Source organism: Rissa tridactyla, chromosome 4 (genome assembly GCF_028500815.1).
Source record: "Rissa tridactyla isolate bRisTri1 chromosome 4, bRisTri1.patW.cur.20221130, whole genome shotgun sequence".
NCBI classification, from domain to species: Eukaryota; Metazoa; Chordata; class Aves; order Charadriiformes; family Laridae; genus Rissa; species Rissa tridactyla.
In genome coordinates, this window is record NC_071469.1 from 76,351,433 (window position 1) to 76,371,432 (window position 20,000).

Sequence of the window (20,000 nt, forward strand, 5' to 3'; positions counted from 1 at the left end):
CACAATTTCTCTATTATCTTTTCAAAAGTAGAGATGCATGCAATAGTTCAATTTTCTGCTGTTGAATTTCTCTTCTGTTTTCTGAAGAGGGAAAGGAGAAATACATAAACAGAAAAATTATGAGCACTCTGAAAAACAAAATAGACCGCATTTATGTAAAGCTAGTAAAATCAGAGCAACTATTCCGCTTAGCTATAAGTCCAACACTGAATTTATACTGATTCAAATACCCGGCCTTTCTAGTTTTGCAAATTGCATTTTAAAATCTACGTTAAGCTACAATGTGGCAGAAAGCATCAACTGAAAATTCCAGAAGCTAATAAATATTCAGTTGCCCTGATTTTATGATCAACCAGTTTTTTTTTTCCAATTACATATTTCTCCAAGAATTTATATTGGCTTTGTGAAACTAAAAACTTTTCAGATATGTAAATCAATCTTAGTGTTACTATGCAGTATTCTCCAAATTAAATTACAGTACAGATATCAGATTCTAGCAGTTCTTTTGCTGCAATGAGATAATTTCTGGAGGCAAGACACCTGGCCAGGCTAGAGTGGTGATTAATTTTATGTGTTTAGGGTGCAATCATCACTCAGAAAAAGGCTTAGGGTTTGGATGATGGATGACGGGTAAAGTGCAGGCTGATAGGACATGGCCCATGAATCTGTTCTACATCATCAGTTCCTTTGATCACTGGCAGAAGTTCAGAGATACTTCTTTGCATCTGTCCAAAATAAACAAGGCTACCATATACCTTTTGCAATATCACTTCTAAATACAGGCTTATTTGCGGGGGAGAAAACACCTTTATTTTTGCAACAATGGCTAAGGAAAATAAAAGCAAACACTTCGGCTTGCATTTACATGCACATTTACTGAAAAAATACGTGAGAGAGTGTGTGTGTGTGTCCACACACGTATATATTTTAATGAAAGATGATAGTATAAAAGCAATTTTTTTCCTCTGCAAACTGATACCGATGTTGACACCATAGAGGGGATTCAGCCTAGCTGCTGAAAACCAGCGGTACGCAGCCTGGCAGCAGAAGAAAGTCCCAAGTTCTAGCAATACTATGCGGCATTTCTTCTTCCTTAGTAATGCTGGCGACTACAAATTGTTGGGAACCTTTCTCACTACTGATAGCAGAATGAACTATGTAACCAAAATAATTTTGATTAATAATTCAGAAGAGTGTAAGGGTGAAGAGATAGAAAGGATTTGTGCCAACCTAAAAAAAAAAAAAAAACCCAAACCAAAAACAAACCAAAAAAACCTTTTTTGTATCTCAATTAACAAGGTACAATTTGATAATTGAAAGCAAATGCTTCTTTATCATATGATTTCTACTTTTCTTTACCCAATGCTGTCCCCTGCAGGGTGTAAGAAATCAGATCACAGAAGTACTCAGAGGCTAAAAAAAAATATTATTTTTTTTTTAAGTCCAAGAGTAAAAGAGAAAGGAATAGCTGAATTAACATCATGTCCTCTATCAGAATTCATTATCAAGCCAGTATGGTTTATAATGAATAATCGTTTCAGAAGCTCGACTGGCTGCTGTAAGGGGCATTCCTTGAAAATATTCTCTCGTATCTCATTGCATATATGCAACACTTTTTCCATAGGTGTTATGAATTCCTAGTGCTCATGTTGATATTCTGTCTGTGGGCAAGAAGACGTTAGCCGTTTCTTTTATATGTCTCGTCAGCTGCACTTGAACATGGAAATCAAACAGAACACATAAATTATAAAATCATGGTACATCTCAATGGACTTTCTCACCATTTTGTAGAATGGGAAGTAAAGAGTACGCGAGGCTATGCTCCGTATATGTAGAAAATATAAAACTGCTGTTCTGCTTAACAGACAGGTGACCCTCATAGAAGAAATACAGTTCTTCTCAAAAAGGACATTTAAAAAAAATAAAGGAAGTATAAAGGTGGGGGAAGTGATTAGATTTCACTAATAAGATTTGTACCAAACAAAAACAAAACACGGGGCTTAAAAAAACTCTGGGAGCATTTGCTGTCACATGGAAATCGTACTCACATGATTGCTGTCTCCTTGCTCAACTGGAAAACACGGCTTTATCTGACTAAGTGCAAATACCGAAATGTTCATTAGTTCTCTTGAAACACCTTGGCTTGTCTTTATTGAGTTGCATTTCATCCATAGCCTTTGTACCTGGGGGCACACAATAAATTTTTCTGCACAAAGGGTTTCTCAAGAGTGGTATGACTGTTCCTTTTCTCCCCAGAGTCTGAACGCGTTGCATCATCTTCTATCATACTTACAAGCCCGGGGCCCGGGATGAAGAATTGTTTTGTATCTCCAAACCAAAGCTTGCCACGTAGCAGATCAAATTGTTGTTGCTCTGCCACTGAGCTGACTCAGTACTTGCTTGTTTGATTTAAGGCACAGTTCCACTGTGAAAAGTTATTGTGAAAATGGTATTTTCTTCTGCAGCAGAGCTAGTTCCTACGTGTATGAAGAATTATATGTGCTGACTCAAGTGACAAAACATAAGTATTTACTGCTTCCGCTCTTGCCAGCTCTGCGGTGCAAAGACAGAGGAGAGAAAGCAGGTTGGAGTCCATTTAATCTGTGTGTTAATACTCTTTTCCAGGCTTCCGTGTGTTTTCCTCTGTGCAAATTCAGGGAGCGCCACAGCATCCCAGAGCTGTTTACAGGAGTGGAATTTGGCCTCTACTGCTAGCGAGTAGCCATGGAAAGGAAACATCTTGGTCTCTCAGATCCTACGTCGAAAGACAACAGACAAAAAAACCCATAATGGAAATAGTCATTTGAAACGGAGTAAATCAATACTTTATACTTTTCCATACTTGCATTTTACCTGTAGCGGCTTACGGAGTTTGTGGCTGCAGTAGGTTATTTTGCGGCATTCTGGCTTTGTAAACTTATCTGTTGACTAACATCATCTCTGAGTACTTAAAGGCAGTGGGAAAATACTGTGACTTTTATCACTGATTGCCACTTCTTTTAGAATAAAGCAGAGTGCCAATTTCTTTGTATTGTCTGGCTAGCTGTCCTGCTTTTGGAGCTCTCTTCTGCCTCCGCGTCACGGGCTGTTCGTGCATGGCACTGCCCTTCAGTGACTCTGCTCTCTTCCCACTGAGCCCTTCCCAGGGTTCGTGAAGGCTCCCTCCTTTGGCTGCTTTACATAGTCCGTATGGGGAACTATGAAGGGAATTCACAAGGAATTATGGGCTGAGTGTTGGTTTTAGCATGTTCACTGTGTGTGGCTTTATGGCTTCAGCTTGTCTAACCCGGAGAGAGAAGTTGTCTCTCTCTCAGTTTCAAGGTGACACTGAACCTTGCAGGAGAATGACTCAGGCTTATGTTCTGTTGAAAAAATGCAGTGGTTAGAGCAAGCAAAGGAGCAAGAAGATTTGCTTGAATATTTCAGCTACTTAGAATTTTTAGCCATCCTCTTAAATTCCTAATTGCTACTACATGATCAGATAGCCAGCAGTGCCTGCTGGTTACTTTCATTGTCTTTTTGCACTGAAATTGTCCGCTTTTCAGAGCTGTTTGTGGGGCCGTATTTTAAATCCAGTAGAACTAAAGTTGGTGGGAATATGGCAGCCTGCTTAATTAGTCCAATACCTTAATTTGTGTCTTTGAAGCTGTATAAAAGTTTAAATAGAATTTATGGTTACTGAATTTTCCCAAAGACTGTCCTACCCAGAGGACAGCGGCTATCGACAAACCATGCTGCGGTATTTGAAATAAACACCAGCCCCTCTGCTGAAACGTCCTTAGCACTGGGAAGAGAAGGAGTAGCTTCTCTTGGCAGCTTTGGAATTTTCTGCCCACGCTAGTCCAAAAAGTTAACTTGTATTGGCCTCAGGATATGCCTGTTTTTCACCTGGGAACTAGAACTAGGTTTTTCTTTAAGGGATTATGTTCTTAACTAATGGTGAAGCTGATAGCACTAACAACCTTTGGTAAACGCAGCTCAATTCTAAAGTAAATATCTATAAATAAAAGCAAAACCTCATAATTATACTTTACACGGTCCTTTTTGAAGATACTGTTTCTTCTGAGGAAAACGTCCGTTTCTCCGACCAGTTGTTAGAAATGGGGCAGTTTCCTTGTGCTGGAAGGGTAAGAGCTCTCTGTCCGACCTACACAGAATGAAAAAGACCTACTAAGAAGAGGCAACTCTGTGGCGCTTATATCCAAGTGAAGGATTGCGTACCTCGTGGGTGCCAGCACTTAGAAGATGACTAACTCTATGCAGTATGAGATTTATGAAAAATCCTTGGGGGGGGGGGGGTGGGAGAAGTGGCCTTGACTTGTCTTAAAATAGAAACTGAAAGTTTTTAAGCTTTCTTCTAACATGAGACTAAACTACAAAATATCAGACAATTCTTTGAACTTGTCTGTTAAATAACCCTTTAGCTATTGTAGCCTGAGCAATAAATATTTTATTGACTTGTGTGTGTGGATGGATTGTGCTTAAATATAGCCAGTTAATATTGCTTAGTAATTTTTTTTCTGAAAATATAGCTATCCTTGTAAACACTGAGTCTGGTTTAGCTTGTTCAGTAGTTTATCAAAACATTGTTATGCATTTCCATTAGACGGAAGACGACTGCCAGCAAGAGCCAGGGGGCTTCCAGCGCTCACCATTTTGTTCTCGTGTGTAGCAATTGAAGAGTCGTATCTGTAGGCTGTATTTGCTCCTAAAATATATGAACACGTAAGCCAAGATGGAGACTGGAGTGCAAATTCACTTCCTGTTGCTTCATAGCAGTTTTGTCCAAGGACCCTGAGGACAGCCCTTAATTCCACTACAGTTTTACCTTCTTCTTGAAACCCTGTTGTTGGGAGCAGGCCTGGCTCAGGGGGATAATAGGAAATTTGAAAAATGCACATATACACTACAGACGCGTAAGCTTGACAATCTTCAGAAGCTGTCTGATAACTTTCTACACAGCAGCTTGACCTCCTACTGTTATTTTTTTATATTTGTATTTACTTTAGCGTGCAGAAAACCAATCATGTTACTCTGTCGTACTAGTTATTTTATAGAAGTAGACAGAGGCATGTAGCAGCTCAGAAGAGCTTACAGGCTCCTGCAAACACATAGCACTTTCTTCCCTTGAGGTCTGAAGTTATTGGGACAACTGAAATGCTCAGGCTTTATTCTTTAACAGAATCTGGGTCTAAAAATGATACTAGAATACTCTTGGAAAGATCCAGTACCTAAGTATGTCCTTCTTGAAAGACATCATCATAAGTTTATTACATTAAAAGTTCATCAGCATGTTACACAGAAGAGACCTGACTTGAGAGCATGTATCCATTTAAATTATTGCAAATTTACTCAGTTAAACCAATATAAAATTATCTTCCGTGTTGCTGTTGGGGATGATTCTGCTGCGTTTATTTGGATGGCAAAGTGACAGGCCATTAGCCTAAGGGTAAGCTAATTATTTAAGGAACTTTTCTTGTTTTGTACAATGAAGAAATACTCTTGAAAATACAACACAAACGTAGATATCTGTATCAGATGGTGACAGTCCATTTCTTTCATATACGAAAATGTAATTTTAGCATTCAAACAGTCAAGACGGTGGTAATCCAAAATAAAACAAGAACAACAGTCATTAAATGGCTGCATTTCTGGACTTAGATTGATGCTTAACACATTGATCTTCTTCAATAGAAGCTTTCCATATTCCATCTGTTAGAATCTTTGACCTTTTCTTAACACCATTAAAAGATAAAATGTTAATCTACTGAAAAAAGATGCATGACCTTTTAGAAGTGAACTGTACCACTTTACAGTCTGCCATCATTAAAGAACTTTATGCTCAGGAGCCATGCATTATGTGTATCATAGCAATATAATTGTTTAGAATAATGTAATTGTTCAACCAAGAAGATATATACCACGCATAACATAAATTAGAACTAGAATTATGTGAACTTTGAAAACCCAATCAAAATAACATGTCAGATCAAGGCTTACTTTCAGTTTTAATCAGCTTCAACCTCAAATTTATTTTTTATTAATATGCCAAGATGCATGCCTAGAAGATACTATTTTAACGAACAAAAAGGATGGTACTTTGGGACAAATGAAACCACACCACTAGCAAAGGAAGATTCTGATCTTCCTTTGTTTTAATCAGATATGCTTATTTTTTCAGTATAAGGAAATAAATGTGGTGCTAATATTTTAAATAGTAGTAAGGAATTTCAGTAGCAAGAAAATTCTTGCAAATGGCCTTAATTTGTTTGTGCTTAATCTGAATTGTCTTAAACGAGACTTCTTAATGACAACAGCCACAACTCGGAACAGCATTGAAACAATGGTTTAAATCCAATTCAGTAAAGCGCTTCAGCACATTTAGTTCTGAGTGTGGGCTAGTTTGATTCCACTTCAAATGAATCCTCTGTTCTGCATCCTGACAACAGAGAGCAAACTGTGAATACACGATATAGGTTTGGATAACCTAATCTTATCTGCTGGTGGGTTCCAAGTTTTAGATGAAGCCCCTCGAGTTGGTTTGAGAGCATAGCTACGTAATAATGCATCTACTTCATAACTACATAACAGAGGATAATAGAAGGTCCAAGTATCTTCTGCATTTGAATACGATGTTCTGATAGTACTTTTTATTATATAGGACAAAAAGCTTTTCTACAGAGGAAGGCTCATATTCTTCTAATTTCAGCCTAAATTCTGCTGAAGTCCCTAACTTGATCCCTTTTCCCCAGTAAAATCAGTGAGCTTAGGCTGGATGATTCTGGGTTGGAGTATCCTCTCTCTGAACATCGGTACGTTTTTCAGTGGAATTTACTGCATAAGGTAAGTGGCTGCATGCAAAATAGAAATACAGGGGGTCTAAGGTGACATAAATTTAGGTGCTGTTATTAATATTATTTGATCATAGTCACATAAGTAGCATTAGCAGTATCGCTGGAGTGGGGGCTCTCAGGCAGCCCTGATGCAATGGGTGTATTTAAATTAGTAATTCAAGGCACAGGAGGGGTTCTTTCCTTCACGAATTTGCCTTGCCCCTTTACTTGAAGGCTGGTGGTGCGCGTTCAAAGCTGTTTCCCACCTCGTGAAACTGGTGCTGAAGTCTTATGCTGGTTTACCATCTTGAGTGACCCGCTTGCAATGAGGACGTATGGTCCTGCAGAAGTTAGCTCTCTACAAGTGTACTGCGTGCCTAGGACTGGAAACTGGCTTGAACTTCATCATTAGAAATGACATCATGTGCCTAACGGTGCAGAAAACACAGGAGAAAGCACAGGGTTTGCTAAGAGCTTTGACAAGTAGAAAGACATTCACTTCTGTAAATGTCAGCTGTTTAGGTAAAACTTCGCATTCTGCTTTCTGATCACGTTGCTGCCCTAGCCCTTGTCTATTTATATTTTGCTCCTGTTAAATAAGCAGCACCCCATTTCGTATGGGCCAAGCATTTCATCTTTGAAGTTAGTAGTCACTTTTTTTGTCGAGCTCTTTCATTGTTTAGACCTGCTTCCCAGTCCCAGCCCCAGTTTATCACCGCAAATTTCCTCTCTTGCATATTCTTCCCTCTAGGTCATTGATAGTGAAAGCAAGCAATATGTTTCCTGGTGTTCAACCATGTGGCACTTCACTAGTCACATAATACACTAGATAAGCAGATGACAGTCTGTGCTGCTCTGAATAGCATATGTGCATGCCATCTGAAAGCCAGGAGCCGGAGGACATAGATACAGCCAACAGAGGGAGTCAATGGCAGCAAAGCACTGGCCATTCAACCCCTGCTTTGGAGAAAAGAGAAATGGGACAGTTTCGCGCGTTTGGTCAAAGAGTAGAAGATTTCAGCCCGTTTTCCCATTAGTCCCTATGCATCTTTTAGAGGCCGTGTGCTCTTCTGCTTTCAAGCAGCACGTTGCCCACCTGACAGAAGTTCAGTTCCAGTTTGGCAGAAGGAGGTGGTGCCCCACCAGAATGTCAGCTGTTTTGAGGAAAGTTTGGCCCTTCTTACCTTTTTCATGTGGGCGTGGAAGATCCAAGCTGTAGCATTTGCCTCTTTGCCTACTAAGTGTAACTATCAAGTAACATACAGAAGCTATGATGGCTATCTAATTAGCATTACGAAATAAAGCCTACATTGTGGAGAACACCTGCTTGCCCTGTCTTTTACAGTATAGTAGTAATGTTTAAAATCTCATGTGCCTACTCATAACTTGGTACCCGACATAGCTAAAATGATACAGACCTCATCAACCAAAGTGGTGTTCCCTTCAGACTAAGAGAGTCCTAGATCTTGGTATTGGTGAATATAATAAAGTGAAAGATGGTCTTTTCTCTTTGACAGAAGCAAGCTGTCACAGTACTAGTGAAATGAGATACAGAAGAAAAAAAAAATTTCAAAATGTTCTTAGACACATTCAGGCAACATGTAAATAGAATAATAAACCTGGCAAGAAAGATCTGTTCATTTTTTGCACAAAAGGGCTAAGAAGTTGTGGGGTTTTTTTTCCGTTTTAAAGCATGAATTTCTTTTTCCCCCACCTGAAGCCTGCACAGTATTCCACAGAGCAGCTGTCTGCAGCAAGAAACTCATCATTCACTCTCTGATCAGCTCATACAGTAAGTGACACGAAACTCCGCTTAATTCTCTTGTGTCTTCATGAAATAATTTCTTCACCAACCAAAGAAATCTGCTGTTTACCATAATCTCAATTTAACACCTACTCTCAGTGTTCAAAAGTAACTGTCTGCATTTGAATGGGATTTGCAAAGCAGAAGTAACTGCCAGGGAGAAACTAAACAAGTCTTGTCTCTTCCTTGGAAGTTGGAAAAGGCTTTAGTTTTTTATCACAGTGACAGGTTACACGGTAAATAAAGTTTGAGATCTTTGCTTTGGCTATTTCAGACAAGAATTGGTTAGAAGTGAACAAAGCTGAAGGGTGCAAAACTTGAATTAAGCCCAAGTTACACGTTAAGACGGTTGTTGGAACGCAAGCGGCACATGCGCGCGGAGTAAAACTGGGGGGGATCTGTATGGTGTGTCTGATTGGGGATGTTACTCCCCACTTACTGAGGAAGCCCCTTGAAACTAATGACTTTTCAGTCAATGAGCGCTATGGGAAAGAGGCCTTGGAAAACATTCCACTTCTTAGAAGCTAATTTATTTGTTTTGTGTTACATAAAAAACAGCTGGGAGGGTCTCAGCCCCAGCAAAGCTGGGGAGGGTCCCACCTCGCCTCCGATTACCATGCATAACGGAGGATCATTTCAAAGAGACTTCCTCCTTCGTATTGGAATCAGGTATAATATCTTTTCGTCGGCAATCAAAGCAAAGGCCCAGTTAGTGTTGTCAGATAAGCTAGATTTCTACAGATTTGTTCTGAAGTTAACAAAATTGCATCCAAATGAGAAGTGAGCGATATGGAATGTTCTGCAGGAGTTCAAGGCTGTGACGGCCACTTCGCCCCAGTGCGGCACGTAAAACCCCCAACAGCACTTACCTGGGAGCCAGGGGCTGCTCCGGGGGGACACCGCTCCTGCAGTTCTCTTCCCCTAACGCGTAAGGTTACGATTTGGGGAAATTCACGTTTGAAAATTTAGAAATACGATGCACAACGTTTTCCCGTTATAGCTGGATTGAAGGAAGAATAAGTTTACAGGCAGGGCGTACTTTGTGATTAGGCATTGTGTTGGAGGGTTGGAATTTCTTTTTGTCAGGGTTTCTGTTTATATCACTGTGTTGATTTACTGCCGGGGGGGGAAAAAAAGGTGATGTAAAATCCTTGTGTAATTTTTCTGAAACAGGATGAGTTTTCACAACATGTGAATAGCATTGTACTGCAAACTCCAAATGCTCAGAGGAAACTAAAATAAGTTGAAGGAATTAATATTCCATCAAAGAGTCAGTACTTGCCTCATCAGATATTTTTAGCATTTTTGGATTTTGATATATGTGAGTGTCTTTTTTTCCCGAGAGAACAGGAAAAATACTTCTCCTCTCCCCGCTTCTTTCGTATTAGTTGTTTATTGCAGACCATTGCATTAGGTCATGTTGCATTTGATGTGCTGGAAAATGAACAGTGGCTTGGATTATCTACATATTGTTTCGTTTGCTGCCCCTCTTTGGTCAGGTGAAAAGATAAAGCATTTCACTGCGTAACTTCCCTACCATTACCCAGGTACGTACCAGGGTTACGAGTTTTCGGATAAGCTGTATGTACCTGATCAGAAGGATCTTGCCCAGGCACAGCTTCTGCTGCTAGAAATAATGCTTTTTAAAGCATATTGACATATGCATTAAATGAAAAACACACATGGTATTCAAGTGCTCCGTTCCCCTAGAAGAGGAAGAGAATAAGTCTTAATTTTCCTTTGGGGCAAACCTTTAATAGAATCGCTGCTAGTCCATAGTCTTCCAGTTATTGTTTAAACCCCATAAGATACTTAAGGCTTTGAGTGTTTGTACCAAGAAAAGAAAAATATTAATTCATTCTTGAGCTCAGATTTGGCAGCTAATAAAGTTATTCTGGCTTCTATTACATTTCTTGCCCACCAGCATTACCGGGTTACTATTATTTAGCTGAAGAGTTTTAGTGTCTTGAGCCCCTTGCACCTTATGGAAGTTGAGAAGGAAAATCAGAGGTCACAAGGAACGTGGAAAAAGGTAATCTGAATAATTGCAACAGAGAAAACATATAAAAAAGAAATGGAACAGGACATACAAATAGAAGCTAACAAAATGGTGCTCTGCCAGTATTGTTAGTGCTGTCGTTTAGGTGGGTTTATGTGGTTGAGTGATTGTGCTTGGTAACCTGCTCATTTTGTTGGGTTTACAGTTCTTGGTGAGATAGGGAGGAGTTGTCTCTGGATGACGGTTTCTGAATTTTTCTCAGATTCTCCCTGTTCACTCTAAGATGGACACAATTTATTATGTTTCCATTATCGATCCCCAGTGATTCAAGGACTTTTGCATTTTCTTAACAAATTAGGCAGCTTATCACACGATATTATATGTAGTTGGAATTAGATCTCATTTCCCCTCTCTCATGGCTACCAGGCAAAGTGGGACCCTCAGCAACTGAATTTCCTGTTCCACCCTGCCCAGTAAGTTGAAATATCCCAGGGCCTGACTGGGATCCCACTCGGTTGGGATGATGTTACCATGTCGTGCAATGTGCAAGCATATGCCAAGCTGGGCAGCAGGGAGGAAAGCCCCCAGACATCTTAGCAGCTTCTCTCTCCTCCGGGACTGAATTGGAGTGAGTTTTGTGATAAAATGATGTGTGTCACTTGTAATTTGTAATGTGATCAAAGATGGGTATATAGTATAGGTAAATATATAGAAGATTGCTGACACCTTTAATTCTGTAAATCTTAGGATGCTACCAAGGTTGGCGGGTCTGTGTTTTTACCTGCAATTGTCATTTGCAAAAAATCTGCATTTTAGAGGGTCAGGCTTTCAGACAACCTAGGTGTACAACAAATACTTCAGACTGTAGTTACCCAGTTTGACAACAAAAGGCGAGTAACTGCATAAGGAGGCAGATAAAAGTGACTTTTTCCATGCGTAAATACATACTTTCTACATATCAGCCTTCCTAAACAGTTCGCAAATCTCTCCTTAAACTGACTACAAAATGTTTTGTTTAGTGGCTAAAATGAGGGGCCCATAAGCATCAGTGTTTTGGTCCATCTGGTTTTGCCGTTTTCAAGAATTCGGTGAAAGATACTATTGTTTGCATTGACTTTGTTTACTCTATTGTATGACTGGGCTTTATACAAATTGTGAAAACGTTTGGGCTCTCCGTTTGATTTCTAAATTTTGAAGATGAGGTTATGGAAATACATGGCTTATGAGAAGAGCCAGGCTGACAGGAGAGGGATCGATCTCCTTTGTGGAGGATGAACAGCGTGTTGCCTTCTTACCTCGCCAGCATGCTTCAGCCTCACCACACTCTCAACGTGGTTGTGGTCGTTTCCCGCCTCCTCCTGTCCTTAGCCTCTGGGCTGGGATGGGCAGCCCGGGTCCCAGTTAGTCCTAGGTGATGACTGAGGGTGGAAACCTGCAAAATAAGCAAAGTAACTCATTGCATGTAGAGAAATAAAATTCTGTCTTGTGCACTTGCGAGGCCCCCTGAATCTCCTCCTGCAAATAAAGCTCCCTCGTTTTCAGCTTCATTGAAAAATGCAGTGAAATCAGGCTTTAATCAGGGGAAATGGCACATTCTTGTGCGTATGTCATAGTCTTAAATTAAAAGCTATTTTTTAAAGAAGAAAATTAAATGCTATTTCAGATTTCTTGTTACTGCTGACCCTTTAGGACTGCACTGAGCTCCTGCCACCTACCAGCATGCTCGCCAGGCCGTCTGTACAAATATTATTATTACTTAAATAGAATCCGAATCATTACCTTGTGTTTTCACTTTGTAGTGAATTGATTTAAATATAGTTTTCTTATGTTGGGATCCTTTGACAAACGCATAAATAGTTAGCGCATTGTTAGCAACAGTGAAAAGGAAATGGATGCCTGGCAGGAGGAAGGGCAAATAATTTTCTCATGCTTGCTGTGCTCTTTCTGTAGTGTAAATCAACTCTTCTCCTCTGAAAGTAAAAACTTATTTCAAGATGTCAACAAAAGTAAAGTAATTAGGAAAGGAAATGTAATTCCTCCCTGCCGCTCCTCCCTCACACACTTTAGTAAATGAAGGCTATTTAAAGATACAACCTGAGGTAGCCTAATTGGAGGAGATGAGTCATTTGGGACCTGATCCTGGAAATGCTTACTCAAATGAGTAGCCCTTTGATTGTTTGCCTGGGTCAGTGTTGAGTGCCGGTGCCTGCTTTCAGGATCAGGGAGGAGAAGGTTCAGTCCCGCGCCTCCCAAGCGGACCGCTCCAAAACTGAAAGGCTTGCGCTCAACTCCCGAGTCCTCCAGTTGGTCTCCGGGGGAAGATGAACTGGTTTATTGGATCACAGGCAGTTTGGCCAGTGTCTCCCAGGACTAAACCCTGAATGCTTAACTTTAAATAGAACAGGACTATTATGAGGCTACTTTGATTAATTAATCTCATTTGGGAAAAAAAAGAAACAACTGGAAAACCAAAACACACCACAAAACTTTCCCACATTCGCTTGTGCCTCTGGTTCACGTCTGTCATAAAATTAACTACTGTAATACGCTTTTTCCACAATTTAGCTCTCAAATCCTTTGCTGCAAAGGAAGCTGTAAAGCTCAAAGGCGTATTTTTTTCTTAGTGTTAGCAATTAATATGCCACTAGTCTTTGCATAAATAAGTTGTCTATTTTAAAGCAACTCAAATGGGCTATTTCATTTTATATGACTGTTAATTAAGATGTTGATTAGCCCTGCTATTGAAGCATTGAAACCCTTTCTAAAAGAAATGGCCACTGTTTCAATTTTATTTTAATTAGTTGGACTTTGAGGTTATTTGCTACAGCGTCAGCTATCAAAGTAAAGCTATTTAATTTGATGTTCAGACCAAGGCAGGTAGCGCACAGAATTCCACATTTGCCTGTAACCACCGCCATTAACAGCGGTATGATTTAAGGTCATTTAAGAGTCATCAACCTCACAGATGGTAAAATGCAAAGTATCTAAAAGGGAAAATAACAATTGTTGTCTTGTCAAATAAAATCCGAACATTGTATTTTTTGTGAACACCCACTAGCTTCCAGCAATTTTATACAGAATGTGTTTCCCTTTGGGCGGAGAGTGTTAGGTCTTCCCTTTTATGCATCCTTCCATTGAGACGCGCTAACCCCCTTGGGAGGTGAAACCCACCCAGATATTTGTGATTTTAAAACTTCATTTGCGTCACTTGCAACAGAGATGGGTCATTATTCTGGGATAAAATCACATCCTGCACAGTGAAAATAACGGGCAACATTTGACCTGAAAAGGGAAAGAGAAAAAAAAAAACAACAACCCAACAACTTTAAAGTGTTAAAAGAAACAGACAGTGTTAAAGCTGCTTCAGGAAACAAATTCTCCCTGTAATGCAGTGTAATTACGATCTTTTCTAAGCTAAGTATAGTACCCTAGAGATTACTATAAGTAACTTATAATAGAATTTTTATTAGTGGTAGTAATTTTTTATGATAATTAGTGTAATCTGCAGCCAATAAAATCACAAGATATATAGTTATCTCTTTTACACCAGAAAACTATTCTTCAGACAGCTGAAACATTAAGAAAGAAAAATGTATTCTTTTATGATCGTTATACACTTTTATGTTCTGATTATTTGGTATTTTTTTTATTAGCTCTTTCCATTTAATGTTGAAAAATGTGAGGCATACTCAAGAGCCAGTATAAAGCAGCCCGTTTGGGTAAGCAGCTGGCATTTACTTTCTTTGGCAATCTTTATCTGAAACCTCATCCTTTGTGGAAGTTAGCGAGTTTTAAATGTTTCTCATAGACGATGGGTTATTCTTGTACTTGCAGTGAGATTGCCTTTCCTTACTGACTACAGGGAGAGCCGTAACTGTTGAAAAAAGAGGTTTTAACCGTAATGCTGTCCTTGGCTGGGGCATGTGGCCTGTGTATCCTTGAGACTCTGTTGCGTTGCCCCACACAAAGCTCTTGCAGCACAACCCTTCTCAAAAGCTCTTAAACCTACAAGAGCGACACACATGCAAAAGTATTCCTTAATACGGATTTGCAATCCCACGCAGTAGGACTGGGTGCTAATGACGGGGAAATGGCTGGGCTTTGGTCTCCTCAGGTTTGGAGAGACATTGCGACTGAATGGATCAGCTACTATGGCTAAGCCAGTTGGTTTGCTGGAAGCACGAAGGAGGAGAATGGTTCCCAATAAACCTATGGAAGGACTGACTGCAATTCTGCTGTTTCTGTTCAAGATTGTACTTTAAGGTTTTTGTTTGCTTCTCTCTACGTATCTTGCTGGCACTAGTAAGCAAAAGCTTTGCCTGAGTAAGAAAAGAGAAGGCAAGAGATGAGTCTTGGGTTTATCATATTTTCAAAAATAGCAATTGAAAGCTGGACCTTTTAGCGTAGTCATTTTGTTTTAGAGTGAAGATAGTGTATATAAAGGTTCCCAACTTAGCTGGAGAGGTTAGATTTCACTTCCTGAAGGAGAAAAGAGGAGAGAATACTCTAGGAGAATACTGAATCTATAGGTATTTCAGTTGGAAGGAGGCTATTGTTTCATATGTTATCTATGGCCTGATACACTGCTATTTTCTTTTCTCAGTTAGTGGCACAGTGACCCTCTTAATCTGTATTATTGTAATTCAGTGGCAGCAGTTATAGGATAAAAATAAAAAATTCAAGATATGTGACCTAAAGGGAACCAAAGAAGGTTTTCATCATCTTTCCCCAGCCCTGTGACCTCATGCTCAAAAATTATGCCAGGAACTAAAGAGGCAGGTAAAACCAAGTTTGCATTTTCTACACGGTGAGCAACATTAAATCTGCTTTGGGGAAAGAATCGCTCAGCTTTGTTTTGAGACACAGACAGTGTTGTAATCCTCCAGGCTGTATGGATGAGATGGACCTCTCACATGGATTGTGCAGATGTTGAAGCTGGGATTGTGCATGCCTAGAATTCCTTGGGCTTGGACTTCACTCGGGGCTGTCTGAATGTACATAAGGGCTATGAAGTGTGCCTGCTGGCTTCCACTCAGGGAATGGCATAGATTCTCATGGACCTTTTCAAAATTATTCTTGCAGAAGGAGGTCAGAGATCTGTTGTATTCTCCTAGGCCTTTTAGACTTGCTTTGTCCTAAATTAGGATAGGAAAGTGGAAAATAAAAGGGGGGAAATGGTGGTATCGCTCCTTAGAGGTGCTAAAATGACATCAGTACTTCTAGCAACTGTACGAATATCCATAATCCAGTCCTCCTCTCTTCCGTACCCCGATGAGCAGTGAGTTAAGGATGTTGACATATTGTCTCTAGCATGTGACTTAGCATCTGTTGAGATGCATGAGGTAGATCAAGCTCCACTGAAGTCTGTCCTACATTCTGCAAATATGGGCAGACATCGGTGCGTGCAGTTACCTGTGATTCATATTTTAAGAGTTGTCTCAAAAGCTAAGGCAGACATAAAGTGTATTGAACTGGCATGTGTTTAAGTGTCTAATTCATAGCCCTGTCTTGACAGTCTGTGAACACAGGCACATTCTTCTAAAGACTTAAGGAAGGCATTGGTTAAGTTCAGGTTCCTAATAAAGATGTTCTAATGGTGTTTCCTTACCTACGTTGTCAGTGCCTTTTGTGTGGAAATATGGTAACCGGCCAACTGTTAAATACGCAGTTGTTTCCTTCACGTCCAAGAAACCCTCATTTTGTGATGAAAATGGCAAGAGTCTTTCCTTGCCTCTTGTTTCCTCCATTGCTTTTCGGCAAAGGTAGCCCTGTGCAGACCTTCACCCTTCAGGTAGATTCAAGTCCTGTTCAGCCTGGAAGCACACAGGCTCTGAAAACGGTGCCCTGACAGCGGAGCTTCTGCCAGCGGATAAAGCATCAAGTATCCGTGCTGATGCTGCTGGATTCCTGTGTGCCAGCACTTAGAGACTGTTGACCGTGAGGTTTCTCTGACACTCTTGTGAACCCTCACAGGGACAGATGGATTTGCTCTTGAATGGCTCCATTCTTTTCTCTTTGTGAATAGAGCCGGCAATTGTTAATTTGCCCTGACTGCTGTCATGCACCACAGGCTTCTGCTTTGTCACCCCTGCTGCTGACCACGGCCTCGAGGCCAGGAGGTCTCATATTCTGAAAATGTGTGTACTTACTGTATGTGTCCAGAATGTCTTTTGGGAGGACGGGTATCGCAGCTGGGTGCAGACCCAAGCGCTTCCCCTTGTTGTGCTTCAACCTGAGACTTGAATAGGAGGTTTCCAGCAAGGTGTCTTGGTAGAAGCAACTGGTGGAAGTTAGAGAAATGAAATTCCCGTCCCCTCTACACTGAGGAATCTTACTAAAAGCCCTGTTAGCAAAAGTGATCACCCTTGGATTTTGCAATGTTTTTGATTCGTACATGAGCCATTATAAAAATTATTCATGGGTTTGTTAACTTTTGAGTTGGATTACTGAAATGCATCGTACCTAAGGCAATGTCTGAAGAATATCTGGAAACTTTCTATAAGAGCAGAAAGCAGTTTCTTGCTCTCTTGGTCTCTTCAGGGCACGCTTTGCTTGCAGGCTGCTCTCAAAGCTCTCAAACTGCGCACCAGCTGCTTATGCATTTCCAGTTACAAACAAAAATGGAGTTTTCAGCCATTAGCTCCAAGAATACATCCTTCCTCCTTCGTTCTTTGTTACAGCTCTGCAGATTGGATCAGCTAGTATTCTTCATTTGTTATTATTTAGTTAAAGGTCTCTCTTCCTTTGCTGCCCTGAAACCCACTGTATGTTCTTCCTCCAGCTTGATGAACTTTGAATTACAGAGCAGAGCTGTTTTCCAGGACTAGTTTCTAAGGGTTGATAGGTCTGAAGGATTTTAGGCAAAAAAGGGGTTATATTTTCAGTTTTAGAGTCTGTGAATACCTTATTAGCAGACAATGGATTATGTGGTAATTTGTCTAGGGGTTACAACAGGTGCATAGCATACTCCTAGATAATAAAGCTTAAATTGTAATTTCCACCACAGACAGATCAATCCGTGTAACGTAGTTGACGGGACTTTTAGAGTTGGTGTGCAAGGAAAATACCTTTTTTAGACCAGCAACTGTAAATTGATAACGGAATTTGTGTTGTGAAAATTGGTCACTGTATTCAATTGTATTAAAAAAAGCACAGTCTTTTGAACAGCACCCACAGATGCGCCCTTAAAAAAAAAATCCAAACATTCAGATCCGTGAAGCTCCCTCCTATGGCTGGTGTTGGACCTCTGGGGTTGTTTTCCTTGCTTTTCCAGCAATTTGTCATGTGCCACAACACCACATCTGGTAAAGGTTTAACTGAAAAATTACTTATTTCTAAATTCAAATAATTTTTTCCCCAGTTAAAATGTATATCCTGTGCCTCATAGTCTTCATCCATTCTGGCACCAGGTAGGTAACAAATGATATCGCTTGCCTCCTGAGATGAATATCAGAGTAATTCACTGTGCTGTGTACGACACCACCGAGAAGCCACAACACAAGTGATAAATAGTAGTAGGTCGGCAGGGGAGGGAAGGCGGTTCTTCAAAGAAAAGTTATACTAAAAAAGATGTAAGATTAGTGACATCATTGTTGAAAAACGTGAACTCTGTATCCCCACTGGAAATTCATTGGTAAGTAGACCCCGAGGAGAAGACAAAATCAGCAGCCAAAAGCAGAGTCTGTGGCCGCAGCTGAGAAATCCAGCTGACGTCTGACACCCACCGAAATCCACGCTCATGAATCCAGTGGTCATTAGGTTGGATTCTTAATCACCGGGAAAATGGTTTAATTCAAAATACCATCTCAAGGGAAGGGGTAGAAGACATCTGAGGTGGAAACAGAGATAAATGACTTTCTCTTTGCTTTAGGTAATGTCAAATACAGGAGAAGCTCGCCCTGGACTGCACTGGAGTCCCACGGGTAATGCCAGTTGCTTTAGCCTCGCTAGTAAACACTGGAAAGGTAAGGCAGTTTTGATGGCTGTCATTGCAGTGCTGATTGGAACCAATATAAAATTCTATAAATTAATTTGTCTCAGCATTAAATTTGATCTAACATAATTTTATTTGAATTTTAAAGAATTAAGTGCAATCAGAACCTACTAGATGTTTTGTGAAAAAGAAAATTGCATGAGTAAAGTGTTTTCTTTTTCTGACAACTGTCAATAATGTTTTTATTTTCCAGTGACGGAAATGCTCAAAAAATATATTTCTGCAAAATTAAATATTTTCAGGTTGGGATTCTCCCTTTTTCTTTCCTCTGTTCCCTTTCTCTTGTCTTGGAACAGGCAGAAGACAAAACACAATTTTTCTTGTTAATATTTCTTGCTTTTGTTCAGCATTTTTTTCAGCTCCCCTACAACACTGCTCAAAACATTAATGGAATATTTTTGCCCCGAGAAAGTATCCAGAAAACGTGTCAAGGAATTCTAAAAATAAGGATTGTATTACTATTTGTCGTGTTAGAGAGTGGGCTGATTTGGCAAATAAGATGCAGTGTAAGCTTATGGTTTCAACACAATGGAGAAGTTATCAATAGAATAATGGATGGCAAACACGGAGCCTTGCACGCGTGGTGGTTTCCAGATTTCACAGGCTGAGTGTAACACTGTGTGTCTGTCTTGGGGGAGGAAAGACCAGCTCGAGGCCAACAGCCAAACTCCTTATGAAAAGAAAAAGGAAGGCTGCTCCCGTAATAGGGTGTGAAAAACTGACCTTCTAGCAGAGCAGTTTTAAGTAGCTTTTGGGTTTTGTTCAGCTGCGGTAAGGAAAGCGTAATTGTGCTGCCCGGTTCTGTTTGAACAAGCGAGTTGTGCACTTCACCGGAGGAATGTATGGAGTGTGTTGAAAGGACAGATAGGGAAGTGTGGCCAGGAATGTGATAGAGTGGATATAAAATGAGTGAAGACAAGTGTCCTCATGCTGGCTGCAGTGGTGACGTGCATTATCTCAACGTGTTATCAGGAGATAGATGTTTGCATTCCCGTGGGTCAGGGCAAGTTGTCACAGTTTCAACTTCCAGCTTTTTCTTATGGAAATAACATCACGAGGCAAAGAATGCTCGAAAAGTCCTCTGCTTGCTTGCACCTCCACATGTGATGCTACAATCTTGAAAGTTCTCTAGAGGACTTACGGTGCAGAGTGAAAGTATGTCAATTGGTTTTGCAATGGTCCTTTACTTCTATTTATAGCAACAAAGTTGATTAAAATGTTTTATTTCACTCCTCCTTTTCCCACTCATTAAATCTCTTTGCTAGTGAGACTGCTTAGAATACTTTCAAGGGGAAGCCAGATTATTTTTTTTGTTGTTCTTTTACCCTTACTTTCATTTAAAAGAAGCTGGTTTTGATGGAGTTCTCAGCA

General features: G+C 40.2%; 1 long non-coding RNA gene across 8 annotated transcripts in view; it reads right to left on the bottom strand.

Moving 5' to 3' along the window:
* The window catches only part of LOC128909256 (uncharacterized), an 86,734-nt gene that overhangs the window by 17,721 nt on the left and 49,013 nt on the right, over positions 1-20,000 (bottom strand). For 5 of the 8 annotated variants that reach the window (XR_008466309.1, XR_008466307.1, XR_008466306.1 and 2 more), the window contains 4 exons: positions 11,932-12,068; positions 8,252-8,368; positions 4,035-4,147; positions 2,049-2,755 (listed from right to left, as the gene is read on the bottom strand). This is a non-coding gene — a long non-coding RNA (uncharacterized LOC128909256). Of the gene's footprint in view, positions 82-2,048; positions 2,756-4,034; positions 4,148-8,251; positions 8,369-11,931; positions 12,069-20,000 lie in introns of all 8 variants that reach the window. The other 3 variants (XR_008466308.1, XR_008466303.1, XR_008466305.1) reach the window with 3 other exon arrangements.